Below are 25,464 nucleotides of genomic sequence, written 5' to 3' on the forward strand. Positions count from 1 at the left end.
TAAGACCTAGTGTTTGCTAGCACAACAGAGTGACTATAGTAAAAAATAATTTAATGTATATTTTAAAATAACTGAAAGAGTACAATTGGATTGTTTGTAACACAAAGGATAAATACTTGAGGTGATGGATACCCCATTTACCCTGATGTGATTATTATGAATTGCATACCTGAATCAAAATATCTCACGTAACCCATAAATGTATACACCTATTATGTACCCACTAAAATTTAAAGTTAAAAAAAATAGAAGATGAATTTATCACATAGAATTTAGACATCTCATAGAGATTTATATGAAACACTAGGCTTACACATAACTGTTTATCTCAATTCTTTGACTTAAAATTTTATATTTTTCAAGATGATCCCAAATGCTAAAATTATATTTATTGTAAAAACTAGGCTGGGTGTGGTGGCTCACACCTGCAATCCCAGTACTCTGGGAGGCCAAGGTGGGCAGATCACTTGAGGCCAGGAGTTTGAGACCAGCCTGGGAAATATGGCAAAACCACATCTTTACAAAAAATACAAAAAAAAATTAGGCTTGGCGAATGCCTGTAATCTCAGCTACTCGGGAGGCTGAGGTATGAGAATCGTTTGAATCCAGGAGGCGGAGGTTGCGGTGAGCCAAGATCGCACCACTGCACTCCAGCCTGGGAGACAGAGCAAGACTCCATCTCGAAAAATAATAATAATAATTAACTTAATTTCTACATTTACACCTAATAGAATGAATATAATTTTATTATGGAGAATTTGCTATATAGAGAAAAACAAACAAAAAGTCATCGTCCTTATTACTCTGACACGACCTGCCTTTGCACTCTCCGACACTTCTTTCCAAATGCTTCCTAAACATGCATTTGGAAACATAGTTTGCTACCATCATCTGTATAAGTTTACATCCTGTTTTTGAAATGTGCTATATCGTAGTTATTCTCCTTATTGCTTTATGTCTTTTTGACTATCCTTCTACTGACTATAGAATACTCCACTGAGTAGCTATATAATCATTTACTTAACCATTGCTGGACTTCCAGGTTGTTTTCAAATTTTTACTATTACAATAACTCTGCAATGAATATCTTCCTGAACATAGCTTTTATTTGTTTGATTGTCTTGGGATTATTTCTTTAGGAGTTCCCCAGGAGGATTCACATAGAAAAAGACTATAATAATTTAGAACCAAGTCTTAAAAAAGGAAAATTCTGGATGGATATGGATACACTTATGGTCCATAAGTGTATCTCTTGTTTAGTGGGAGGGAAACAAAGTGGTTATTCTAAATACACAGAAAAAATACTGCTCTGGATTAACAAGCAGGGGAGAGGGGACCATTGGGCAAGGCATGGGATACTATTTTGTTAGGAAAACATCTGGCTTCTCTGATCCCTATGGAACAAAGAAGTCGCAACAAAAATAACTAAATTATTTCATATAACAAATTAGCAGAACATTTTAGTCTTCTCCAGTGGGTGAGGAAGTCAAGGAGCCTTGGAATGGAAAGAAGAGAGGTAGGTAGGAAGAGGATTCTCTGGGTTCAAAGAAAGAGGAGGCTTGTCAACTTGCCAAAGAGAAGGAAACCAGGAAGAAATGCCTGGAGGATTACAGATAGGCTAGGCCTGTTGCACAGAGATGTCTTCATTTGTTTTCAAGTTGCTGTCTATTCTATACCATGATGTGACTGCTTTGGTCCCAAGACTTTAGGGAAAGGTAACTATTCATGAGAGCTTGTGTTAGTGCAACCTGGGGAATAAAGCCTAGAGACTGGTCCTTGGAAATGGGGGTTGGAGAATAGAGCAGCTGCAGGGAGCAAGAGGCAGAGTTTACTGGACACAGAAGTCAGGGTGAGAGATGACAAAGAACACCAGGAGGTTCCTGAGAATTCTTACAGATACTGGGGAAATGCTAAACCTACCCCATTACAGTATGTGGTAGGGGGGCTCAGATTTATATGGATGTTAAATGAAATAAGAACTCAAAGGGTCAGTTCACCTCGATCCCCAGAAAGAAGACTCCGTAGTTAAAATTACATGATTAGCTAAGGTCTAGATGTCCTGAACCCACAAATTAGACTCTTGGATTGAAAGTAAAATGTGAGGGCCGAGCGCAGTGGCTCACGCCTGTAATCCCAGCACTTTGGGAGGCTGAGGTGGGTGGATCATGAGGTCAGGAGTTCAAGACCAGCCTGGCCAAGATGATAAAACCCTGTCACTACTAAAAAAAAAAAAAAAAAAAAAAAAAAATTAGCTGGGCGTGGTGGCATGCATCTGTAATACCAGCTACTCAGGAGGCTGAGGCAGAGAATTGCTTAAACCCGGGAGGCAGAGGTTGCAGTGAGCTGAGATCATGTCACTGCACTTCAGCCTGGGTGACAGAGCGAGGCTGCATCTAAAAAAAGGAAAATGTTAACCAGCTATCCCATAAACCCTAGAATTGATATTTCAAAAGCGAAGTCAGTATGTTGTTTTTCCAGTGCATGCCTGAATTCGGATTCTGTATGGCCGATGTATTTACTTTTTAGAAATCTGTATTTTGTTCTCACTCATAGGTGGGAATTGAATAGTGAGAACACATGGACACAGGAAGGGGAACATCACACTCCGGGGACTGTTGTGGGGTGGGGGGGAGGGGGGAGGGATAGCATTAGGAGATACACCTAATGCTAAATGACGAGTTAATGGGTGCAGCACACCAACATGGCACATGGATACATACGTAACAAACCTGCACATTGTGCACATGTACCCTAAAACTTAAAGTACAATAAAAAAAAAAATCTGTATTTTTGTTTTTATAAAAGGCATGCAGCCGGGCGCGGTGGCTCACGCTTGTAATCCCAGCACTTTGGGAGGCCGAGGCGGGTGGATCACGAGGTCAGGAGATCGAGACCACGGTGAAACCCTGTCTCTACTAAAAATACAAAAAAAAAAAAAAAATTAGCTGGGTGTGGTGGCGGGCGCCTGTAGTCCCAGCTACTCGGAGAGGCTGAGGCAGGAGAATGGCATGAACCCAGGAGGCGGAGCTTGCAGTGAGCCGAGATCGCGCCACTGCACTCCAGCCTGGGCAACAGAGCAAGACTCCGTCTCAAAAAAAAAAAAAAAAAAAAAAAAAAGGCATGCAGACCTTGCTTCCGTGAGTTGTCTACCTGTAACTGGTGGACAGAGGTGGCTGTCATGCCCATGGAAAGGCCGCTCCTGCTCTCGAGGAAGCTTGGTGAGCAGATGCCAAGCAAATGAGAAGTGGCGTCTACTCTCAGAGTTGACAGCCCAAGTTGAGGATTTGATGTGTAAAATGATTGTTGTGAGTCCTCAACTGTTTGTCTTTGCAAGCCAACAGAATGCTCTGTCACAGGGGGAAATCAGGAAGTCCCCTGACATTAGTCAAGATCATAGACAGCAACTGAGAGCAACTCCTAAAGCAGTTGGCATGCATTCCAGAGATGAGAAGTGTTGGGCTAGGGAGATGTGTTTTATGGCTCTGCTACCATACTTCTCAAGGACAGGTACTGTTTTACAGTGGTAAGAGGGCTTTGCAATGTGTTAAGCAAGATACCATGAAATGCGTATGTGAATCATTGTTAATATATGGCAAATACGGGGAAGTCCATATCGTGGTCCAAATGGTAGAGATTGCCTAAGGGTCAGTAACGAAGGGAAAGAGAATATTTATGTAGTTTAGACCCACCGAGGCACATGAGAGGGTAGTAGTCACTTGAACAAAATTCAGGCTCTGCCAGAAAAAAATTGGGAGATCTGGGATTCCAGACTATTTATAGGATGAGATATATATATAAAAATATTTACACTCACAAAGTACCTAGTATGTGGTAGACACTGTACTAGGTACTTAAATATTATTTTAAAATACACAGTTATATATAAGGATATATTGTAATTCTAAAAATGCAACTCATTCAAGTTCCCGTGTTAGTAAATTACAAATTTGAACTCAATTCCCTCTGAATCCAAAGCTCATGCTTTTTTTATTATATTAATTTTCAACCTTTATGGGTCATTGGCCCCTTTGAGAGCTTGATAAAAGCCATTGGAGAAAAATGCATGTTATCATAAAAATACAAATGAGCACATAGATGTAAAACTTATATAGAATTTCAGGGTGTTCACAGACTTCCCCAGGGCCTCAGTTTATTAATCCTGTATTACACATACCACAATGCCAAGGAAGGTTGACTGCATTATCCAAGTGTTCTCACAGGTCTTGCAGCCAGATCTGTGCGGAGAAGTATTTTCTTTAATTCAGTCATTAAGTTCCCAGGCCTACCAAACTCACTTCTTGAAAGTCTTTTCCACTTGATTAAAAAGAGCCCTGTTTTCATTGCTTGCATTCAATAGAATACTTTGTGTGTGTGTGTGTGTGTGTGTGTGTGTGTGTGTGTGTGTGTGTGTGTATAAGATGGAGTCTCACTCTGTCACCCAGGCTGGAGTGCAGTGGTACAATCTCAGCTCACTGCAACCTCCACCTCCTGGGTTCAAATGATGCTCCTGCCTCAGCTTCCCGAGCAGCTGGGATTACAGGCACCTGCCACCACTCCCAGCCAATTTTTATATTTTTAGTAGAGACGGGGTTTCACCATGTTGGCCAGGCTGGTCTCGAACTCCTGACCTCATGATACGCCCACCTTGGCCTCCCAAAGTGCTGGGATTACAGGTGTGAGCCACCATGCCCAACCCAATAGAAGACTTTTAGGCAGGCTTATGCTGTCCACAGAGGCACTCAGCCACGGTTTTCCTTACAGGGAATATCATATGTTTCGATTGGAGTTTACTCGAATCTTAATCTTGTCCAGACAGACACACCTCCCAATTTAGGATCTTCCTTTCTGCTTCCCATCAGCTCTGCCTTGGTTCCTTTATTTTGCAAGCTCCTCTGCAACCACCCTCTGCCACTTTTTGTGTCTAAAAGACAAAATGTGTCTAAAATCTAGGTAAGTGGAGGTCTTTTATAAAGCATTTGATTTAAAATGCAGTATGCAGTTTTTCTTTTTCTTTTTTTTTCTTGAGACTGAGTCTCACTCTCTTGCCCAGGCTGGAGTGCAGTGGTGCCATCTCTGCTCACTGCAACCTCTGCTTCCTGGAGTCAAACAATTCTCCTGCCTCAGCCTACCGAGTAGCTGGGATTACAGGCACCTACCATCATGCCCGGCTCATTTTTTCTATTTTTCGTAGACACAGGGTTTCGCCCGTGAGCCACCATGCCGGCGTAACACAATTTTTTAATGTATTTTGGTTTCATGTAAGAAAATCGCATTTTAGGCTAGATGCGGTGGCTCACGCCTGTAATCCCAGCACTTTGGGAGGCTGAAGCGGGCGAATCATCTGAGGTCAGGAGTTCGAGACCAGCCTGGCCAACATGGTCAAACCCCTGTAATCCCAGCTACTGGGGAGGCTGAGACAGGGAGAATTGCTTGAACCAGGGAGATGGAGGTTGCTGTGAGCCAAGATCATGCCACTGTACTCCAGCCTGGGGGGACAAAGTGAGATTCTGTCTAAAACAAAAAAATTGTGTTACAATTAAAATGCAGCATAGAACTTAGAAATAATATATAGTTTTCTTCTAGATGCCAATGACTCCGAAAGGTATTTTAAAAATTTCTATCTGGAAGCTTACAATATAAGAATCTAGGTAAATGATTTATAATTGTTGGTACGCATACTGTTGTTAAACAACAACAAAAATCTGGCCATTATAGAATGCTCGAGAAATTACAAACATACACAAAGAAGAAAACAAAAATAATCTTCAACCCACCACCCTGAGATAATCCTTGTAACTTTTGTGAATAGGATATTCACTGATCTTCTCCGTGTGTGTGTGTGTGTGTGTGTGTGCACACATATGCATGCACACAAAATTGAAATGGTTTTAACATGGAGGGCACTTGCATACATTCTCAAAACAAACTCTGTTTTCATATTTATTGACTTTTTCTTTAAGATACAGATAAAACTATAATAATACTAAAAATACTAAATACTACTACTAATAATAACTATAGTATTAGATTAGATATGTTAAGATGCCCATAAAAATGATGGTAAAAGTGATAACTCCTCAATACTGTTTTGACAATTTTTTCTCTATTTAAGTCATATGACCACACACCCTGGGAGAGTCAGGTCACAAAGAAAACAAACAAAGAATTCAAGAATAATCTGTCGAGTTTCACACTGTCATGCTTACAACTTCACTGCAAACCTTTGGGATTAAATTGTGACATTTCCAGGCTGAGGATCCAGAGCTCAAAACCCTCCTCCTGTTTTATTTCACTAACGTTTGAAGAATGTTGGTGGTCTTGTAATCGAACCTGAAGAGAGGGAGGAAATAGTCAACATTAGGGAATAATCTAGGGAAAGTAAAATATGATTTCCTTTCTTCTACCAGAAAGTATAGCTGCTCAGCCAAGATTAGGTTTTCTTTGTGCAAGGCCGTTTCCTGGGGTGCAAAAAGAAAATATTAAAACTCTTCATTAAAAAAAATATAGCTTCTATATATGTGTAGTTCTATATACTTTACAATATATGTTAATACAGTAGGGCATATACATATTTTATAAACTAATAGGTATATGTATATGGGGAGTTAACTGAACTTATATTCATGTATATTTGGGGATGTGTATACTCAAAAGCCTTTTCAGGAGAGGAGTGTATCATCCAAACGGATAGCCGCTTATCTTCCCTCAAAATCATTTGTTTATTGGAGTCTTGCAAGGGATTTTATTACATGGCGGAGAATCACATCCTCACTGATCAGCATTGATCAAGGCCATTTTACATGAGCACCATTGAGTAATGTGAGGGAAACAGAGATGACTAAGACATGGTTCCGGTGATAATCAATAATTGGAGGAAAAGAGAAGCTCTATACTGGAAATATGGGCTGGGTGCTGGGGAAGTGCTGAGGAGGGAGCTCTTAGTTCACACTGGAACTGTCAGGGAGGTTTCCAAACAGGAGATTTCCGTGGGCAATCCTGAGAGCTCGCAGCCCTGGATAAGGAACCAAACAGAGCAATGGAGGTGTGGGAAGTATTTAGTCTGTTGGAAAAAGCAAATTGTTCAAACAGGTGGGATCCCAAGCTATTTAGAGTGATAGAGCCATAGATGGGACTGGAAAGGAGATTATGGAGGTGCTTGAACATTGTGCTAAAGAGTCCAAACAGTCGCTCTGTAAGATGGTTAGCATCATCCTCATTTAAAAAAAAAAAAAAAAAAAAAAGTTTTTTTAGACGGGGTTGCACTCTCTTGCCTAGGCAGGAGTGCAGTGGTGCAGTCATGGCTTCCTGTAGCCTCAAACTCCTGGGCTCAAGGCATCCTCCTATCTCAGCCTCCCGAGTAGCTGAGACTAGAGGTGAATGCCACCGTGCCTGCCTAGCATCCCCATTTTTATACATGAAAAAACTGAGGCTCAGAGAAGCTCAAAGTCACAATGCAGGTATACCGCAGTGCTGGCCGCAAATCCGACATTCTTTCCACTTTAAATTTATAACAGAAGTATAAAAACAAAGATGCAGTATAAAATGCTTTTGTGCATTATTGGTTAATTGTCATGTGCATTTAGAAGAGGTAAGCTGAACCAACTAATAAGACTTTATAGCTGTATTATCAGTCCTTTTAAATTAATATATTTGAAAACCTGCTATAGTGCCCACAATTGCAGCTGTTAAAGAGTTAATGACAGACACTGAAACCAGCATGGCCTTCACGTCCCTGGTGTCTGAAGCAGTGCCTGAACCATAGCAGGTGCTCCATAAATGCAAAGGAAATAAAACCGATTCCATTTTTATTTTAAAGTCTATTAAATTTGAATCCAATCAAGAAAGTTGATTAGAAGTTGATTAGAAGATGCATGTACACAGACACATCTGAAATGAATTTATGTCTGTTCATTATGGATTTGAGATTTTATTTATGAAAACTAGGGTCTTTGAATTTCCACTTGATATCTACCTAATTTTTGTATTATTGAGAGAGTCCATTGGTGGAAAGTACCCAGGGTTAGGAGCTAGATTTAGGTTTGAATCTTTTTTTTTTTTTTTTTTTTTTTTTTTTTTGAGACAGAGTCTCACTCTGTTTCCCAGGTTGGTAAGCAATGGTGTGATCTCGGCTCACTGCAACCTCCGTCGCCCGAGTTCAAGCGATTCTCCTACCTCAGTCTCCCAAGTAGCTGGGATTACAAGAGTGCACCACCACACATGGCTAATTTTTGTATTTTTAGTAGAGATGAGGTTTCACTATGTTGGCCAGGCTGGTCTCAAACTCCTGACCTCAAGTGATCTGTCTGCCTCGGACTTCCAAACTAAGCCACCAGGCCCAGCCAGATTCAGGTTTGAATCTTGACTCTACACTTTTTTAAACCTTGGATAAATCTTGATTTAACCTTGGATAACTTCCCTGGGTTTCCATTTCCTCATCTGTAACATGGGAATAGTAATACCCCTTTGCAGGATCATTGGAAGAATTAGCAATAAACTCCACATAAAGTCTGTACATATAAAGATATGTAAAGATGCACAGGTATGCTACATACAAAGTCATGTAGTGGGTACACAATAAATTGTGGTCATCATTGTTATTTTCTATTTTAATTTTTTAAAACTCTGTTACACTTCAGGCAGGTAGTCATTTTGTTGGCTAGCCTTTCTAGCTCGTGAAACCTGTGACTATGTTCTATAGCCATATAATTTCCTCAAGCTTTGAACATTAAAATTAAATACAGAATAATCCTGCAGATACGAATAACTTCAGCTCAGCTGTTTCCTATCTTTGAAAATATCACAATTCATTTAATAACTGATGTCAGAATAGGTTTCAAGCAACCTATAGAATAGTAATGAAGCTGGGTTTAAACAAATGTGTCTGTTTATATTTAATTCCCTCCACTTTCTGATAGAATGAACAGTTTTATTAGAAAATAATCAGTGTGTGGATCTCTTTTCCATACATTGTTTCCACCTTAAATACCTAGACCCTCTTAATCTCAGTGATTCTCATTGAATTGGGTTCTTAACAAATAACAATGAATTTTAAGCGCAGTGGGTACCGCATTCTTCATTCTGTGGGGAAACTGATTTGATGGAACAATAGATTTTGAGTTCTAATCTGGGGCGGAGTGCAGAATTTACAGAAAAAAATAGATAACTCGGCAAAGTAAACAATATCTTTCGAGGACTTATCATTCCCTCTCCAGAAAGGGCTGGCAGAGTCATTCTTTTGCTATGTATCTTATTTTGTTAGAGACATAAATCTCAGTTATAAAATCAGTTAAGGCCGGGCACGGTGGCTCACATCTGTAATCCCAGCACTTTGGGAGGCCAAGGCAGGAGGATCACTAGGTCAAGAGATGGAGACCATCCTGTCCAACATGGTGAAACCCCCGTCTCTACTAAAAATTCAAAAATTAGCTGGGCATGGTGGCGGGTGCCTGTAGTCCCAGCTACTTGGGAGGCTGAGGCAGGAGAATCACTTGAACCCAGGAGGTGGAGCTTGCAGTGAGCCAAGATTGCACCATTGCACTCCAGCCTGCGTGACAGAGCGAGACTCCGTCTCAAAAAAAAAAAAAAAAATCAGTTGAGGACGTGTTATGCAACTTTATAAACCACATGCTTAAGAGCTTCACAAAGTTTCCCTACACTCAGAGCATCCTACTCATCCCCCTTCGCTCAGGAATTTTTCATTAGAGGCTTGAGACATGTGAGTTAATAGGGTTCATGATCCCCATTCTGTTTTTCCTCTAAGCAGGTCTCCTAAGAGCATTAATTTGCGCATTCTATTTCAATAGAGACTTTAACACAAAAAAAGGTCAAATTATTACCCACATAATTTTTGTCACTTATTAGAAAAGTCTCAGTTGTCAAGTCCCTTTTCACCTGAGAAGTTCATGTGAGATGAGTTCCAACTTCTTTGCAGTGATCCGTGCTGATATTCAGCATTCTGGAAATTCTGCATGCACATTTCAACCTGTAGGTGAATGTTACCTTTTAACCTTCAGCTCCCCCTTCAATAAAGACAATTTTCTTTTTTTTTTTTTTTTTTTTTTCAGATGGAGTCTCGCTCTGTGGCCCAGGCTGGAGTGCAGTGGCGCAATCTCGGCTCACCGCAAGCTCCACCTCCCGGGTTCACGCCATTCTCCTGCCTCAGCCTCTCCAAGTAGCTGGGACTACAGGCGCCCGCCACCACGCCCGGCTAATTTTTTTTTTTATTTTATTTTTAGTAGAGACGGGGTTTCACCGTGGTCTCGATCTCCTGACCTCGTGACCCACCCGCCTCGGCGTCCCAAAGTGCTGGGATTACAAGCGTGAGCCACCGCGCCTGGCCAAAGACAATTTCCAACCTTTCTTGTAACAGACATTAGTTAAATCCTAACAGTCTAATTTTTTTGTTGTTTGTTTTTGTATCAGCCATACAACATCCCCAAATGGTTTGCTTTTCTAATAAAAATGAATTTTTTTCTTGGCTGTTTTTCTTTTTTTTTTTCTCTCTCCCTCTCTCTCTTTTCTATGTTGCTCAGGCTGGTCATGAACTCCTGGCCTCAAGTGATTCCCCTGCTTTCCAAAGTGCTGGTATTACAGGCATGAGCTACCATGCCCAGCCTTAAAAAAGAAATTTTTAAAATGGAAATATTCCCTACTGTCATGGGCTTCTATTTGAAGGCAAGAGTCCAAAGGTCTTTACAGAGGGTCTCCTGCAGTTTGCTGGACTGCAGCCAGTCACTATGGAGGAAGAATAGGGTGGGAGGACTCAGGGTATCCCCACCGGCCCCTCTTTCCTGCCCAGTGGAGCTGACAATCCTAGGTCAAACTGTGGGTCCCGCAAAATTCTATAGAAAACCCTGATTAGAGGCCTGAAGAATAAATCCATTGATTTACGAGAGGCTTTCCCTGACCTCATAGGGTGATTTAGAGGTGGCCCAGAGATGTCATTCACATTTAAAGAAAGAACGCAACTTGAGTCTTATAGCTTGAGTCTCAGGTTGGACTGCACTTATTCCAGTGCCCTCTTGTTCCTTCTCATCATGGTCTCCTCAGATGCCAGGTGTGGGCCTCCAGCCATTTGGTCCAATACTTAGCAAGAGTGATTGTCTGTATCCTCTTAGCGATGCCCTCTGTGCTGCTCGGGTCTGAAGTTGGAAGGGTGATATTGAGGCAAAACCCCAGAGCAGCTTGTTGACTTTGTATCCACTGACTTCTCCTGGCGTTTTGGTTGACTTGGTCAACATGGTTCCTCCCAGCATTCAGGACTCCATATAGAGCACCATTCAAACCTGTTCCGTCTTCAGGGAACTTTCATTGCAGGTGGTTTCCTACTGAGGGAGAAGGTAGGAGAAGTGTTCAGATGCTCTAAAAATTCAAGTTCCCCAAATGCAAAGGATCTTGCCACATCGTGACTTTTTCCTAATGAGCCTCTCTTTGCATGGGAAAGAGTAGTTCTGATTTGAATGGCAAAATCTCTCCCTTCCAAGAAGGAAGCCTCCTCAAATGAGATCATTTTACTTCTCGGCTAGACACCTTCTCATCCTTTCACATCTTAGTAAAAACCAGTGATTAAAATGGTGCTGTCTCTGCATGATAGGGTCTTTTGGCACCTCTCAGGTCTCATGCCTCCTCCTTCTTTCTGACCCCATTCCAGCCTCAGTGGCCTCCTCACGGTCCCTCCAGCATGGCCAGCACGCCCCTGCCTACAGTCTTGGCACGTGCTGTGCCCCCTGCCTGAAATGCTGTTCTGCACATCTCTGCAGAGCTCTTTCCATGGCCTCTTCTAGTCTTCACTCAAATGCCACCCTCCCAAGTGACACCTTCCCTGACCGTCCCATCTAAAATTACACATATAACTCCCATCTTCCCATAACACTCTTCCCATCCTCCTTCTGTGCTTTAGATTTATTCTTAGCACCCATAACTGTCTAATGTACTATTGTTCAGGAAAACAGGAGGCCATTTGCCGGAGGCTATCTTTGTACTTTGTGTTCCTATGTAACAACCGCCCCCCTCCCCCCACCCTCCGCCAACTAACTTAGTATGTAAACCAGCTGAAACATAAATGAATAGTGTGTGTGTGTGTGTATATATATATATATATATATATATAGTAACAAATAGCCAAGTTTCAGCCAATCACAAGCAGCCAACTCATCACACCACGTCCAAATAAGGCAAACACCTAGCTGTAGCCAATCAGGTGATTGCTCTGCTCTGCTTCTGAGTTCAGCTCCTGCTGCTGGGCTGAGCTGTCTGAACTTCTGGTTCTGAGGGCTGCCTAACTTAGGAATCCTTCTTTGCTCAAATAAACTCTTAAATTTATTTGACAGAAAAACTGTCTAAAAGTATTTTTTTTTTTAACACTATGTAGTTTGAAAGTGTATATCATTATCTGTTGGTTTTTTGTTTGTTTGTTTTTGAGTCTCACTCTGTCACCCAGCTGGAGTGCAGTGGTGCAATATCGGCTCACTACAACCTCTGCCTCCCAGGATCAAGCAATTCTCCTGCCTCAGCCTCCCGAGTAGCTGAGATTACAGGTGCCTGCCACCACGCCCAGCTAATTTTTGTATTTTTAGTAGAGACAAGGTTTCACCATGTTGGCCAGGCTGGTCTCGAACTCCTGACCTCCAGTGATCCACCTGCCTCGGCCTCCCAAAGTGCTTGGATTACGGGTGTGAGTCACCACACCCAGCCTATCTGTTGGCCTTTAAAAATAAAAGCACCACAAGGGAAGGGATTGACATCCTATTTGTTCATTCCTGTATCTACAGCACTTAGAATGGTGTGTGGCTGGCATGTAGTAGGTGCTCAATGAACATGGGTTAAACAATGAATGCCTGAACAAAGAATAAAGTGAGGACCATTTATGGCTTTTTTTTTTTTTTTTTTTTTTTGAGATGGAGTCTCTCTCTGTTGCCCAGGCTGGAGTGCAGTGGCGCAATCTCAGCTCACTGCAACCTCTGCCTCCCAGGTTCAAATAATTCTCCCACCTAAGCCTCCTGAGTAGCTGGGACTACAGGTGCCACCACCACACCCAGCTAACTTTTGTACTTTTAGTAGAGACAGGTTTTCACCATGTTGCCCCGTCTGGTCTCGAACTTTTGACCTCGAGTGGTCTTCCCACCTTGGCCTCCCAAAGTGCCGGGATTCTAGGCATGAGCCACCAAACCTGGCCTATGGCCATTCTTGACTATCCTCAGCCAAGGGCACCCAGCTCATGCTTTCCCAAGGGCCACATGGTTCTCGCAGCACCCTGCATTAGATCAGAGGTGCTGCCCAGACTCTGGTTGTGCTCCTGAGAAACTGAGTCTTCTGCATCCTCTTATCATTGGCCATTGACCTGGCTGGAGATGCAATCTGTGTTCCTTGGTTTTTTGTATGCATAAACTGAATGTTTGAAGCCTCACCTTCCTTTAGATACAGATGAAATCATATTTAATGAAATATAAATCATAATAACTCTCAGCCCCCCTCCACCCCACATAATTGCAGGAACTCTATGCATCCCCCCCAGGCCCCAGTTGATCTCTGTTCATGTTCTTCCATGCCAGACTCGCTAAGGCACTTGTCAGTGCCCCTTTAGAAAGGTCCCCACTATGCCTAGCCCCTGAATCACTGCCAGTCTCCTCTGCCCAGCACCAGAGCTCCTTCATGGGCTCTAGAGGCGCGAGGGGAGGAAAGCAGCCAGCTGTTTCTGCTAGTGATACTGGAGCGGGGCAGGGAAATGCTGGGGAGAGAAAGGTGGGGTCCCTGGCTAGGGCTCCACCCTAGGGCCGATACTCACGGACCTATGTGAGAACAGGCATTTCTGTTTTCCCGCCTAAATGTTGCATTTTCCAACACCACCCTGGCCCGCCACACCCCCTATCCTGTGTCTGTAAAAACCCCGAAACACTAGAGGGGACAAACACAAGCAGCTGGACATCGAGAGGAACACACCAGCAGAAGACACCAGCAGAAGAACACACTGACAGACACCAGCAGACGCCCGCAGGTCATCTACTGCGGGACGAAGTGAAGTTCAGCCGAGGGCAGTCAGAGGAGAGCCCGGCCGCTGTGGGCCCAACTCCAAGGGAAAACCACCTTCTCACTCCACACCCCTTCTGGCTCCCCATCCATCTGCAGAGAGCTACTCCACCACTCAACAAAACTCTGCTCTCAGCCAGGCGCGGTGACTCACGCCTATAATCCCAGCACTTTGGGAGGCCGAGGCGGGCGGATCACGAGGTCAAGAAATCAAGACCTTCCTGGCCAACATGGTGAAACCCCATCTCTCCTAAAAATACACAAATTAGCTGGGCGTGGTGGCTGTAGACCCAGCTACTCAGGAGGCTGAGGCAGGAGAATCGCTGGAACCCGGGAGGCGGAGGTTGCAGTGAGCCGAGATCGCACCACTGCACTCCAGCCTGGCCACAAAGCGAGACACTCCGTCTCAAAAACAAACAAAAGCCTTGCACTCATTCTCCAAGCTCACGTGTGATCCGATTTTTCTGGTACACCAAGGCAAGAGCCCCGGGGGACAGAAAACCCTCTTTCGTTGCTATAAGGCAGAGGGTGTAATTGAGCTGATTAACACAAGCCGCCTACAGATGGCAAATCTAAAAGAGCACCCTGTAACACAGGCCCACTGGGGCTTCAAGAGCTGTAAACATCACCCCTAGACACTGCCATGGGGTCAGAGCCCACGCTCCCCAAGACCTGCCTGTCTGCCTGCTCCCCTAGGGGTTTTGAGCAGCAGAGCACCTGAGCCGCAGCCATTACACGCCCGGAGATGGGGACAAGGGAACTTTTCTCGTTTCACTTGGACTCACAAAGTCTTTAGGTGACCATAACGACTTTTGGGCCTGGGCCTGCACTTTCCAATTACACAGTTCATAGGCAAACCCTCAAGCTGGTGGGAGAGTAGAGAACTTGCATTCTCTTCTTGCTCCCCCTTCCCCTTCTCCTTCTAGGTGTTCATACAAAATAATAATACCCTTTGACTCCTGCACCCAACACAGATGTTTCTGGAGTTGTCGCCCATGTGCCAGAAGTTCCTAGTCTCTGACCTTACAGGACACCTTGCAATTCATTCTCATTTTATTTAGAGGATCCCTTCGTATGCTAGTCCATTCTTGGTTTCTGGTTCTTAAGTTCACTCATTGTTTATCAGGAGGCAATTCTTATTCACCCCTTACTTACTCCTTGGGAGAGTAAGAATTGCCTTCTAGAAGCACAACACCAATTCTCTCAAGGCTTTCTAGGAAAATCTGCTATAGATTTCTGTATATAAACCCACTTCTTTCTTTCTTTCTTTATTCATAATTTCACTGATGGAGCATAAACCAGCACACCCCTACTGGATTTAAGGTCACTTCCTTCTTGGAAAATCAATATTTTTCTTGTATATCACAAATTAAGATTTTCCTAGTAGAGAAAAAAATTATCCTAAAGCCTAAAGTCATCCTGCTTTACTTTTTTTTTTTTTTTTTTTTTTTTTAGATGGAGTCTCACTCTGTTGCCCAGGCTGGAGTGCAGTGGAACGATCTTGGCTCACCACAACCTCCACCTCCTGGGTTCAAACAATTCTCCTGCCTCAGCTTCCCAAGTAGCTGGGACTACAAGCGTGCACCAGCACACCCAGCTAATTTTTGTATCTTTTTAGCAGAGTCGGGGTTTCACTATATGTTGGCCAGGCTGGTCTCGAACTCCTGACCTCAGGTAATCTGCTCACCTTGGCCTCCCAAAGTGCTGGGATTACAGGCATGAGCCACCATGCCCCACCCTGCTTTACTCTTAAGATCTCAAATTATGACCTTTCCATATTCCTTCCATCCATTTTAGTCCCCTCCCCACACCCTCATAAACCTTCCATTTGTGACACTCTCTGATTGGAAAAATATGAATGTTAACAAAATAATGTCCTGCCTTCAAAAGGGAGTGTGTTGTGTTCAGCATCCTTTAATGATTTGGTTGTAGCTTAAAGATGCCTATTAGATGTAAGCAATAGAAGTAGGAGATAATGTTGTGGGAAGTGACCAATGTTTGGTGCTCACCTTAGAATCATGAAAGAAAGTAGTTCTAATTCCTGAGCAGTGAGCTACACATAGCTGTTTCTAAGGGTAAGAGGTCTTGAGGCCGCTCCTCCCTACAACCTGCCTCACTGTGCACCGTGCATGCTGAGTCTCCTGGTCCTTTGCACATTGCTTTGCACACTTATCCTGCTTTGCCATAGCTTTTGGACAAACAAGTTTGCTGAAGCTTCCAACGTGTGCTTCTTTTTGAAAATGGCTCAAAGCTGAAAAAACATTAAGGATCAACTGTTCTCAGAGGAAGAAAAAGAAAAATATGCAGGGTTTGTCACTGCCAGGAAAAGTGTTCCTAAACTTTCACCCAGAATTATATACTGTGCTTTCATAAAGGCTGTTTCTAAACAGCTCCGGCTGGTTCTCACACAGCAACAAGACAGCCTGTCACTGAGACTGCAGACCACTTCTAAACCCCTTCTCCAGGAACCTGCAGGCTGCAGGCCAGTTCCAGTTAAAGCCCTTTACTAGGTAGTGGCCTGGTCTGCTGCTTCCAGGCTCAATTCGAAGTCCATAACTTTTAGAAATAAATGTTTCTTGTGGAAAGGGTTGGTGTCTTAAGGTTGCTGCTTCCAGAATCTGTTTTTACTGAAAATGTGAACTGTTTTTATTATCAAATGTCTTTAAAGCCTTGTGACCTGAAACAAAGTATCACAAAGGTTTGAATGTTATAAACTGAAAAACAGAAAACCGGCATACTTCAGCATTTTAACACATGAAAATGTCAATCTGTAGTTAAGGCTCAAATTTTCAATAGCTTCAGTGGCTGACACAGATTCTACTTGGAATCACTGCTGATTTATTTATCCTGGAATAAATGCAATGCCATTATATCTTGGTGACAACAGAAACAAGCTTTGGCCAGGTCTGTGCATAGTTTAGGGATGAAGAAAATAAGTTTTGAAAGGCAATGGGCATTGCTGATTATAGATTTTTATTAGGAACAGATGTGGGGCTCTGGTTTTTAGTGGTAGACAAACTGTTATTGAAACAAGTCAGCTGACTAAAAGCCATCATATCTTCTTTTTTAGGAAAGAAAAATATTAACAAACTGAATTCATAATCTTTTTCTTTTTTTTTTTTTTTTGTTTGTTCGTTTGTTTGAAATGGAGTTTTGCTCTTGTCGCCCAGGTTGGAAGGCAATGGCGCGATCTCGGCTCACCACAACCTCCGCCTCCCAGGCTCAAGCGATTCTCCTGTCTCAACCTCCTGAGTAGCTGGGATTACAGGCACCCGCCACCATGCCTGGCAAATTTTTGTGTTTTTAGTAGAGACGGTTTCACCACGTTAGCCAGGCTGGTCTCGAACTCCTGACCTCAGGTGATCCACCTGCCTCGGCCTTCCAAAGTGCTGGGATTACAAGCATAAGCCACCATGCATGGCCCATAATCTTTTTCTTTAAGTGATCACCCACTCCAGGCTGTAACATATCTCCACGCTAAAGCTGAGGTTTAGGAAGTAATTAATAACAACTTCTTTTACCACCATGCTTAAGCTTCAGATCTCTCCACTTTAAATTTGTTTATGGCTGTCTCCTTTGAACAGTTTTCTCCTCTTAGGGCGTATTGATTCTAATGCCAAGTTATATACTGTGTGATCATTTTATGTATTCCAGGGCTGTCATTTTTCTTTCTTTAAGGAAAGCGTAAATATTTTGGGTCACTTGCTGCCCTATTTTGGGATGGGTCAGCTAAAGGGGAGATTTTAGACATTGTGGATCATTTCCATTTCTCTCTGACATCCACCTTTGCTCCCAGCCGTTTACTGAGATCCCTCCATTTAAGGATACTCCCTGGAAATTTCAAATGACACCTCTAATCATAGACCATTGGCCACAACTTATTCACATGCCCACACCTAGCTTCAAAGAAGGCTGGGAATTGGAGTTATTCCAATCCAGAATGGTGCTTATATTAAGCAGCCATGTGGCCAGTTAAAGAATCAGGGCTTCACTTTCTAGAAAAAGGGAAATGGGTAGTGGGAGCATTGGTGGTCTGTACCACAGGCTTGTACCAAATTACTCTCCTATCAACAGAATACGGCAGCTGCTTCTCCTCCATGTTTTCATTTAAATTTGATGTTGTCAGACACTATGATTTTTGTCAATCTGATGGACATTCATTCATTTTTTTTTAAAAAAAGGTGTATATCCATACCCTGCTTTCATTCCCTTTGCCTCATAGATCACCATTCTAATGTATTTTAATATATCTTTGTGAATATTGTGCATACTGTATATTTTTTTGGTATGCATCCATTTTTTAATTATTTCATGAAATGATTGATTCTACATCTTTTTTCAATAAGCGTGGTGTTTTTAGCTTCCATCCGTGTTGCTATTTGTGCATCTACACTTTTGCGGCCAATCACTAAGTAACACTCTGTGACATTCACCCACGCCTTTTACTCTCCCAGTGATGGATGCTCAGGTTGCCTCACTCCCTGACATCCCTTATGCCTTACAGCAAGCCCGTGTGATAAGTCTTTTTTTTTTTTGAGACGGAGTCTCGCTGTCACCCAGGCTGGAGTGCAGTGGCAGGATCTCGGCTCACTGCAGGCTCCGCCCCCCAGGGTTCACGCCATTCTCCTGCCTCAGCCTCCCGAGTAGCCGGGACTACAGGCGCCCGCCACCTCGCCCGGCTAATTTTTTGTATTTTTAGTAGAGACGGGGTTTCACCGTGTTAGCCAGGATGGTCTCGATCTCCTGACCTCGTGATCTGCCCGCCTCGGCTTCCCAAAGTGCTGGGATTACAGGCGTGAGCCACGGCGCCCGGCCGATAAGTCTTATCATTCCAATTTAACAAATGAGAAAGCTGAGGTTCGGAGGGGTTAAAGAATTTGCCCCAGATTCCATTGTTAAGAAGAGGGAAAGAGAGCCAGGAGAAATCCCCTCGTTAAGTTGTTGAAGAGGTGATGCGTCTCTGGTATGAGATCAGAAGTTCCGGCTAAGTGGCCGGGCGCGGTAGCTCACGCCTGTAATCCCAGCACTTTGGAAGGCCGAGGCGGGCGGATCACAAGGTCAGGAGATCGAAACCATCCCATCCTGGCTAATACGGCGAAACCCTGTCTCTACTAAAAATACAAAAAATTAGCCGGGTGTGGTGGTGGGCGCCTGTGGTCCCAGCTACTCGGGAGGCTGAGGCAGGAGAATGGAGTGAACCCGGGAGACGGAGCTTGCAGTGAGCAGAGATCGCGCCACTGCACTACAGCCTGGGCGACAAAGCGAGACTCCGTCTCAAAAAAAAAAAAAAAAAAAAAAAAGAAGTTCCGGCTAAGCTTCCCTGCTCTGCGTGTCTTCTCCATTCGGCTCCAACGATGCCTCCAAGTTAAAAGCAGAAATTCTTTTCTTTGACTTAATTATTCCTTTCTGATCAGAATCCAAATAGATTGTAAGCCTCATTGCGTATTTATGCCTTGTGGTTAAATGAGTTTTCAGCCCCTTTCTGGGGGTGTATATCTCTTCAGGGTTTAGAGGGCAGTGTATCCTTTGGAACAGAATTCCACTGTGAGTGTATGAAAACCCAAATAACAGTGGCTTCAACAAGTGGCTATTCAGTTATGCAAGTGGTTCTCAAAGCGTGGTCTCCAACCAGTGGCAGCAGCGTCCTCTGGAAATTTGTTAGGAATACAAGGCTCAGGACCCCACCCCAGACCTTCGGAATCAGACACTCTCAGGAAGGGCCCATGAATCTGTGTTTTTATGAGACCCCCAGGTGATTCATGTGCCTACTCGGGTTTGAGAGCTACAAGGTTATCCTCCATAGCAAAAGATCCAGGGTTAGGCAGTCAGGGCTGGCACCATAGTACCAGCAATGCCAAAGAGCATCCAGGCTCTTTATGCTCCCCTGCTTTGCCATCTTGAGCATACGGCTTTCATCTCTGGGAGCAAGATGTATTTTATTTTATTTTATTTCATTTATTCGTTTGTTTTCTAAGAAGGAGTCTTGCCGTGCCACCCAGGCTGGCATGCAGTGGCCTGATCTCAGCTCACTGCAACCTCTGTCTCCTGGGTTCAAGCGATTCTCCTGCCTCAGCCTCCCCGAGTAGCTGGGATTGCAGGAGCGTGCAATTTTTAGTAGAGACGGGGTTTCACCATGTTGGCCAGGCTGGTCTCAAACTCCTGACCTCAGGTGATCCGCCTGCCTCGGCCTCCCAAAGTGCTGGGAGTACAGGCATGAGCCACCATGGTCGGCCAGAAGATGTATTTTAGATACCTCATCTGCATTCCAGCTAGAAAAAAAGGGAAAATCCAGGGTGGTGCCTATATCAAGAAATCTTTCCCAGAATCCTCTGCTTATGCCTCCCTGAGAGTAAAAGTCACATAGCCATGCCCAGATGCACAGAGTCTGGATAGGTGAGGACGTGTTAACTGTGCACCTTGTCGTTGTTCTCTTGGCCCCAGACTGGGACTCTGTTAGTGGGAAGAACAGGGGGATTGATGCCATGTGTAAGCAAATCAACAGGTTCTACTATTTGTACTTAAAAGCAGAGATGGGAGAAGCCACATTAGAACAGTAAGTAGTAAGGAATGGCTTTAACCTGCTTCATAATTTTTCTGGAGGTTGGCCTTAGTGTGAAGATAAGAGATCTGGACTCTTTTCCAGCCTGTACACTTGAAGGAGATTGCTGTTTCACCTGCATGAACAACAGTTGTTTGGATTTGTGGCCAGCAGTTTCCTTTTGTCCTTGGAGATCAAGAGAAGTTCCATAATTCACAGCCACTAAATCTGTAACACTAGCCTCAGCACTGAGACTAGATTCTGTCTTGCAAAAACCACAGAAGTGATTAGCAGAGGGACAGAAACAGATTAAGAAGGGCTTGTTATGCTGAGTTTGTTTACACGAGCTCCCCACCCACCGCCCAGGAGAAGGGATCATCATTTATTTTTGTCTCTTGGCCTTGAGCCTGTTTTTTGTTTTTTCCCTGAGTATCTCTGCCTGTTGACATACTCTCCAGCTCAGGGTTTTGTTTTTGTTTTTCACTTATTTTCTAGGTATACTTGGGAATAGGCCTCTGAATAGAAAGATAATATGTATTTTTGTCTTAGTCCTCCAAGGACTGTCTTGTGAAAAAGAATAACCAGCCCTGCCCTGTCTTAAGCATTGTAAAGTGCAGGGAGCTGGTTGCCCAGTAGCCTGTGGGCATGCTTGGGCCCTCCAGCCTTCCCTGGAAGGGGCGGGGCCCCTGCAGCTTACAGAAGATCTTTCATGTTTCCTTGCTCCTAGGAGTGGGTTGTGCCCATCAACACTACAGGTGGGTCCTAGGCAAGTGCCAAACAAGCAGCTGCACAGCCCAGGGACTTTGAGCTGTTTGCAGCTCTCCTGTCTTTGTGCCCCTGCCAACTCACACACACCTGGGATTTCACCAGCTGCCTGCCCACTGAGCCCCCTTCCCACCATGTGACCTAATCCTCATTACACCTGCTCCTCTGCAGGGCAGCCAGCCCGTCCCCAGCTTGCCTAAATAAGGCCTGGGGAGGTTTGAACAAGACCTATGCTATTCATGCCTGAAACAGCCAACTCCCACCAGTTTCATGGCAAATTACGAGGGATTGAGGTTTACTGTGAAGAAAGGCTAGACCTGACAATTAATCAGCCTGGTCATATGGGGATCAAATTAAATTGGACCTGAGGCCTCAGCTCCAAAATGGAATCAAATTTTCTCTTTTGGCAGGATACGTGCATTGGACTGAGACTACAAACACAGCCCGTCCATCTTCCTTCTTTGCATACAGATATTGGTTTGTAATTTTAAAACACAGCAAAGAAGTGAGACAAATACTATAGTTTGAGTTTTTAAAGTGAATGCAGGGCTTCTATTCAATTCAACAAAGATTTATTTTGTCCTTTTCCCTAAGAAATCTCTCAGTTAGGTGTTAGGGATAAGAAGTCTGCAAAATACCAGATCTGCATCTTCAGGGAGATCAAAATCTGGTAAAGAAGATAGACATGTTATTAATATAAATTTGACTATTAAGCACAAGAACATAAACAAAGCTATAGAAACCATTGTTATTGGGGATTAGCAATAACTTTACAGAGAAGGTAACATGTGAGCAGAGTTTTGAAAGATGAGTGGCAGCTTTGTGCTTTCTCTCTTTGGGCAGACACTGTGAAGTGTCCTGCAGTTGGGATATTTTCTTTAATGGTGTCTGACAGTGTTTTGCACCATTACTGCCTCTCATATTCTGTGCATGAGTATAGTCCAAGGCTAAAAGCGGTAATCACCTTTGGAAACTGCCAACAAACATGAATAACTCTTCTGGGGCCAACTTTTCTCAAGGAAGTAATAAAAGTACTCTTGTGGCTAATGGCAGTAAGCATGAAAGTCTCTTTCTGGCTCTCTCACTGCCTTGTGATTTTGGACACGAAACACAATGTATCAATCAGTTGCCTTTACAAATCTGGGCTCTTTATGATGGCGTTAATCAACCAGCAAATGAGTTGTAAGCACTTACTATGTGCTTGGTGCAATTCATTGCCACTTTTCTGAGTCATAAAAGTGCAGAAAAGATGAAAAATGGGATAGAAAGGATACTAGTTGTAATATATAAGGAGCAACTTTGTAATTTTAAAACTGAGTATCAGTTTCAGAAATAACTGGAGTGGTCACTAAAGTATTTATGCAGCTTGAAAATTTTAGAATTCTAGTAACTTTTAGTCCTTGCCTCACCTTCTTCACTAGAGATCACCTATTGTGGTAGACCGGGAGCCTTCAGTGCTGTTTGTCGATATTTCCAGTTCTGTTTTTGGAAACACAAGGGATTACATTTCGTCAGCTCCCTGAGTTTAGGCCCGGCCATATGTTTTGCTTTTACCAATGAAATGTGAGTGGAAATGGCATTTCATATCTGAGTCAAAGCATCTAATTGCATTGCTCAGTGACACAACCCTCTCTTCTGCCTCAGCATCATGGAAGCCTTTTTTGATAAAGAAGGGCTTTGCTGAACCATCCTAAGGAGGAGAGTTTCCTTGAAGAGTCATGTGGGGCTGCTATGGTCTTTGCTTAACTAAAAAAAATAATAATAACCATGAATTTTTTTTGTTTGTTTCTTGGAAAGCCACTGAGATTTAGGGGCTGCTTGTTACTGCAGTATAACCTAGCTTGTCCTTACTAATGCAACAACTGAATAACCATTATTAACTATGTTAACATGTAAGAAAATGGAGTAATTCAGAACACACCCACCTTAGGTAGACACATAGAAGTCATCTCAAGTTATTTCTGTGCATAGTAAGGCCCTTTATACACAAACCTGCAGCACTAATTCATGTTACCTCTTTTTTTTTTTTTTTTTTTTTTTGAGATGGAGTCTCACTCTCTCCTAGGCTGGAGTACAGTAGCACCATCTCAGCTCACTGCAACCTCCGCCTCCTGGGTTCAGGCGATTCTCCTGCCTCAGCCTTTTGAGTAGCTGGGATTACAGGCACCTGCCATCACACCCAGCTAATTTTTGTATTTTTAGTAGAGACAGGGTTTCACTGTGTTGGCCAGGCTGGTCTCGAACTCCTGACCCCAAGTGATCCACCTGCCTTGGCCTCCCAAGGTGCTGAGATTACAGGTGTGAGCCACCACGCCCAGCCTCTCATTTTAATTCTCATATCAACACTATATGATAGGTAGCACTACCCACATTTCACAGGTAAGATTCACAGAGTTCAACTGACTTGCCCAAGACCACATGTAATTGGCCAGTGTGATGGCAAATCCTAGGTTCTCTCCCTTAAATTTGCTGCCTCCCAGAACTGATATAGATGGTTCCCTCTTGGTTCTATTAGTTTGTACATATTCACATGAAGCCAAGCCCCACCACATGGACCAGGTAATTCACTTCCCTTTCTTACTATGCTCTGTAACCTCAGTCTCGCTTGAATTCTGTCTGAATCAAGTGTCTGATAGACATTTCCCTTCAGTGTCAAGGAAACCAAATGGAAGAATGTGGATGGAATGGGGAAAATCCACCCCAGCTTCTGGAGAAAACAAACCAGATAATTGGTCAACAAGGGTGATCATTATGTGTGAAGCACAGACAAAATTTTTATGTCGCATGTACATTTAACAACAACAACAAAACAGAATTTCAAAAGCTCTCAAAAGGCTATCCACTCTGTTTTTCTAGAAAAGATGGGCCAGGCGCGTTGGCTCACGCCTGTAATCCCAACACTTTGGGAGGCCGAGTCGGGCAGATTATGAGCTCAGGAGATCGAGACCAGCCTGGCCAACATGGTGAAACCCCGTCTCTACTAAAATACAAAAAATTAGCTGGGCGTGGTGGCACGTGCCTGTAATCCCAGCTACTCAGGAGGCTGAGGCAAGAGAATCACTTAAACCTGGGAAGTGGAGGTTGCAGTGAGCTGAGATCACGCCACTGCACTCTAGCGTGGCAACCGAGCAAGACTTCATCAAAAAAAAAAAAAGAAGAAAGAAAAGAAAAAAGAAAAGAAAAGGTGGTTGTAACCCACTCAGGGCAAGTGTTTATCAGTCTTAACTTCAATGATCTTCCATAAAATTTTCACTATTTCATGCCATAATTTGTTTTGGGGAAACTCCCAAGTTTCCCCATATTTGCATATGGTCTTGCAGTCCAACATGAAGGTTATTATATGCAGGACAGAGGGATGCTCTTTCACGGTAGGGACCCTGGCAATCTTATCAATTGATGGATCTCAGTGCCTCATTTAATGCCAGGCAGTAAGCCCTTAGAGACATTTGTTAAACAAATAAATAAAGTTAAAGAACTCATGACCACTGACATAGAGTACAAAATAAACACACAAATAAGAATGTGGTTTTACCAAAATGAAAGGAAGACTTGCTTAGCCAATCATATGAATGATTGTCCCTTAAGACCTGGGTTATGCAACCATAACTAAGTTACATACAGGTCTTATTAAAGTCTAAACTCCAAAATGAAAAATGATTTCTTCCTGCACATTTAAGCTGAAAACCTCCTTAGGGGTTTCTGTTTTATGCACACTAATTTAATATTAATAAGAATTATATTGCTATGCCTAATATATGACTTTGGTGAGGGAAGAAATGTACATTGGGGCTTGGGGCTTTTGGACATTATTGATTGGGGATCTGCTAGCATCTGGACTTGGCTTTCACAAGTGTAAACAAAAGCTCAGTTGAATGAGCAATGGACGTGCCTTGCCGAGTTGCTGAGCAGCAAGAGGCTATTTGAGGAAGCCCATATTCTTCTTTGAAGTGTAATTCACCTGGCTCAATGGCACCATTGGACAACTGGAATTTTTGAAGTGACCATCGCTATTAAAGATAAACAGTTCTGGCTGGGTGCAGTGGCTCACGCCTGTTATTTGGTGTACTAGAGGCCAAGGTAGGTGGATCACTTGAGACCAGGAGTTCGAGACCAGCCTGGTCAACATGGTGAACTTT

This window comes from Nomascus leucogenys, chromosome 8, assembly GCF_006542625.1.
Source record: "Nomascus leucogenys isolate Asia chromosome 8, Asia_NLE_v1, whole genome shotgun sequence".
NCBI classification, from domain to species: domain Eukaryota; kingdom Metazoa; phylum Chordata; class Mammalia; order Primates; family Hylobatidae; genus Nomascus; species Nomascus leucogenys.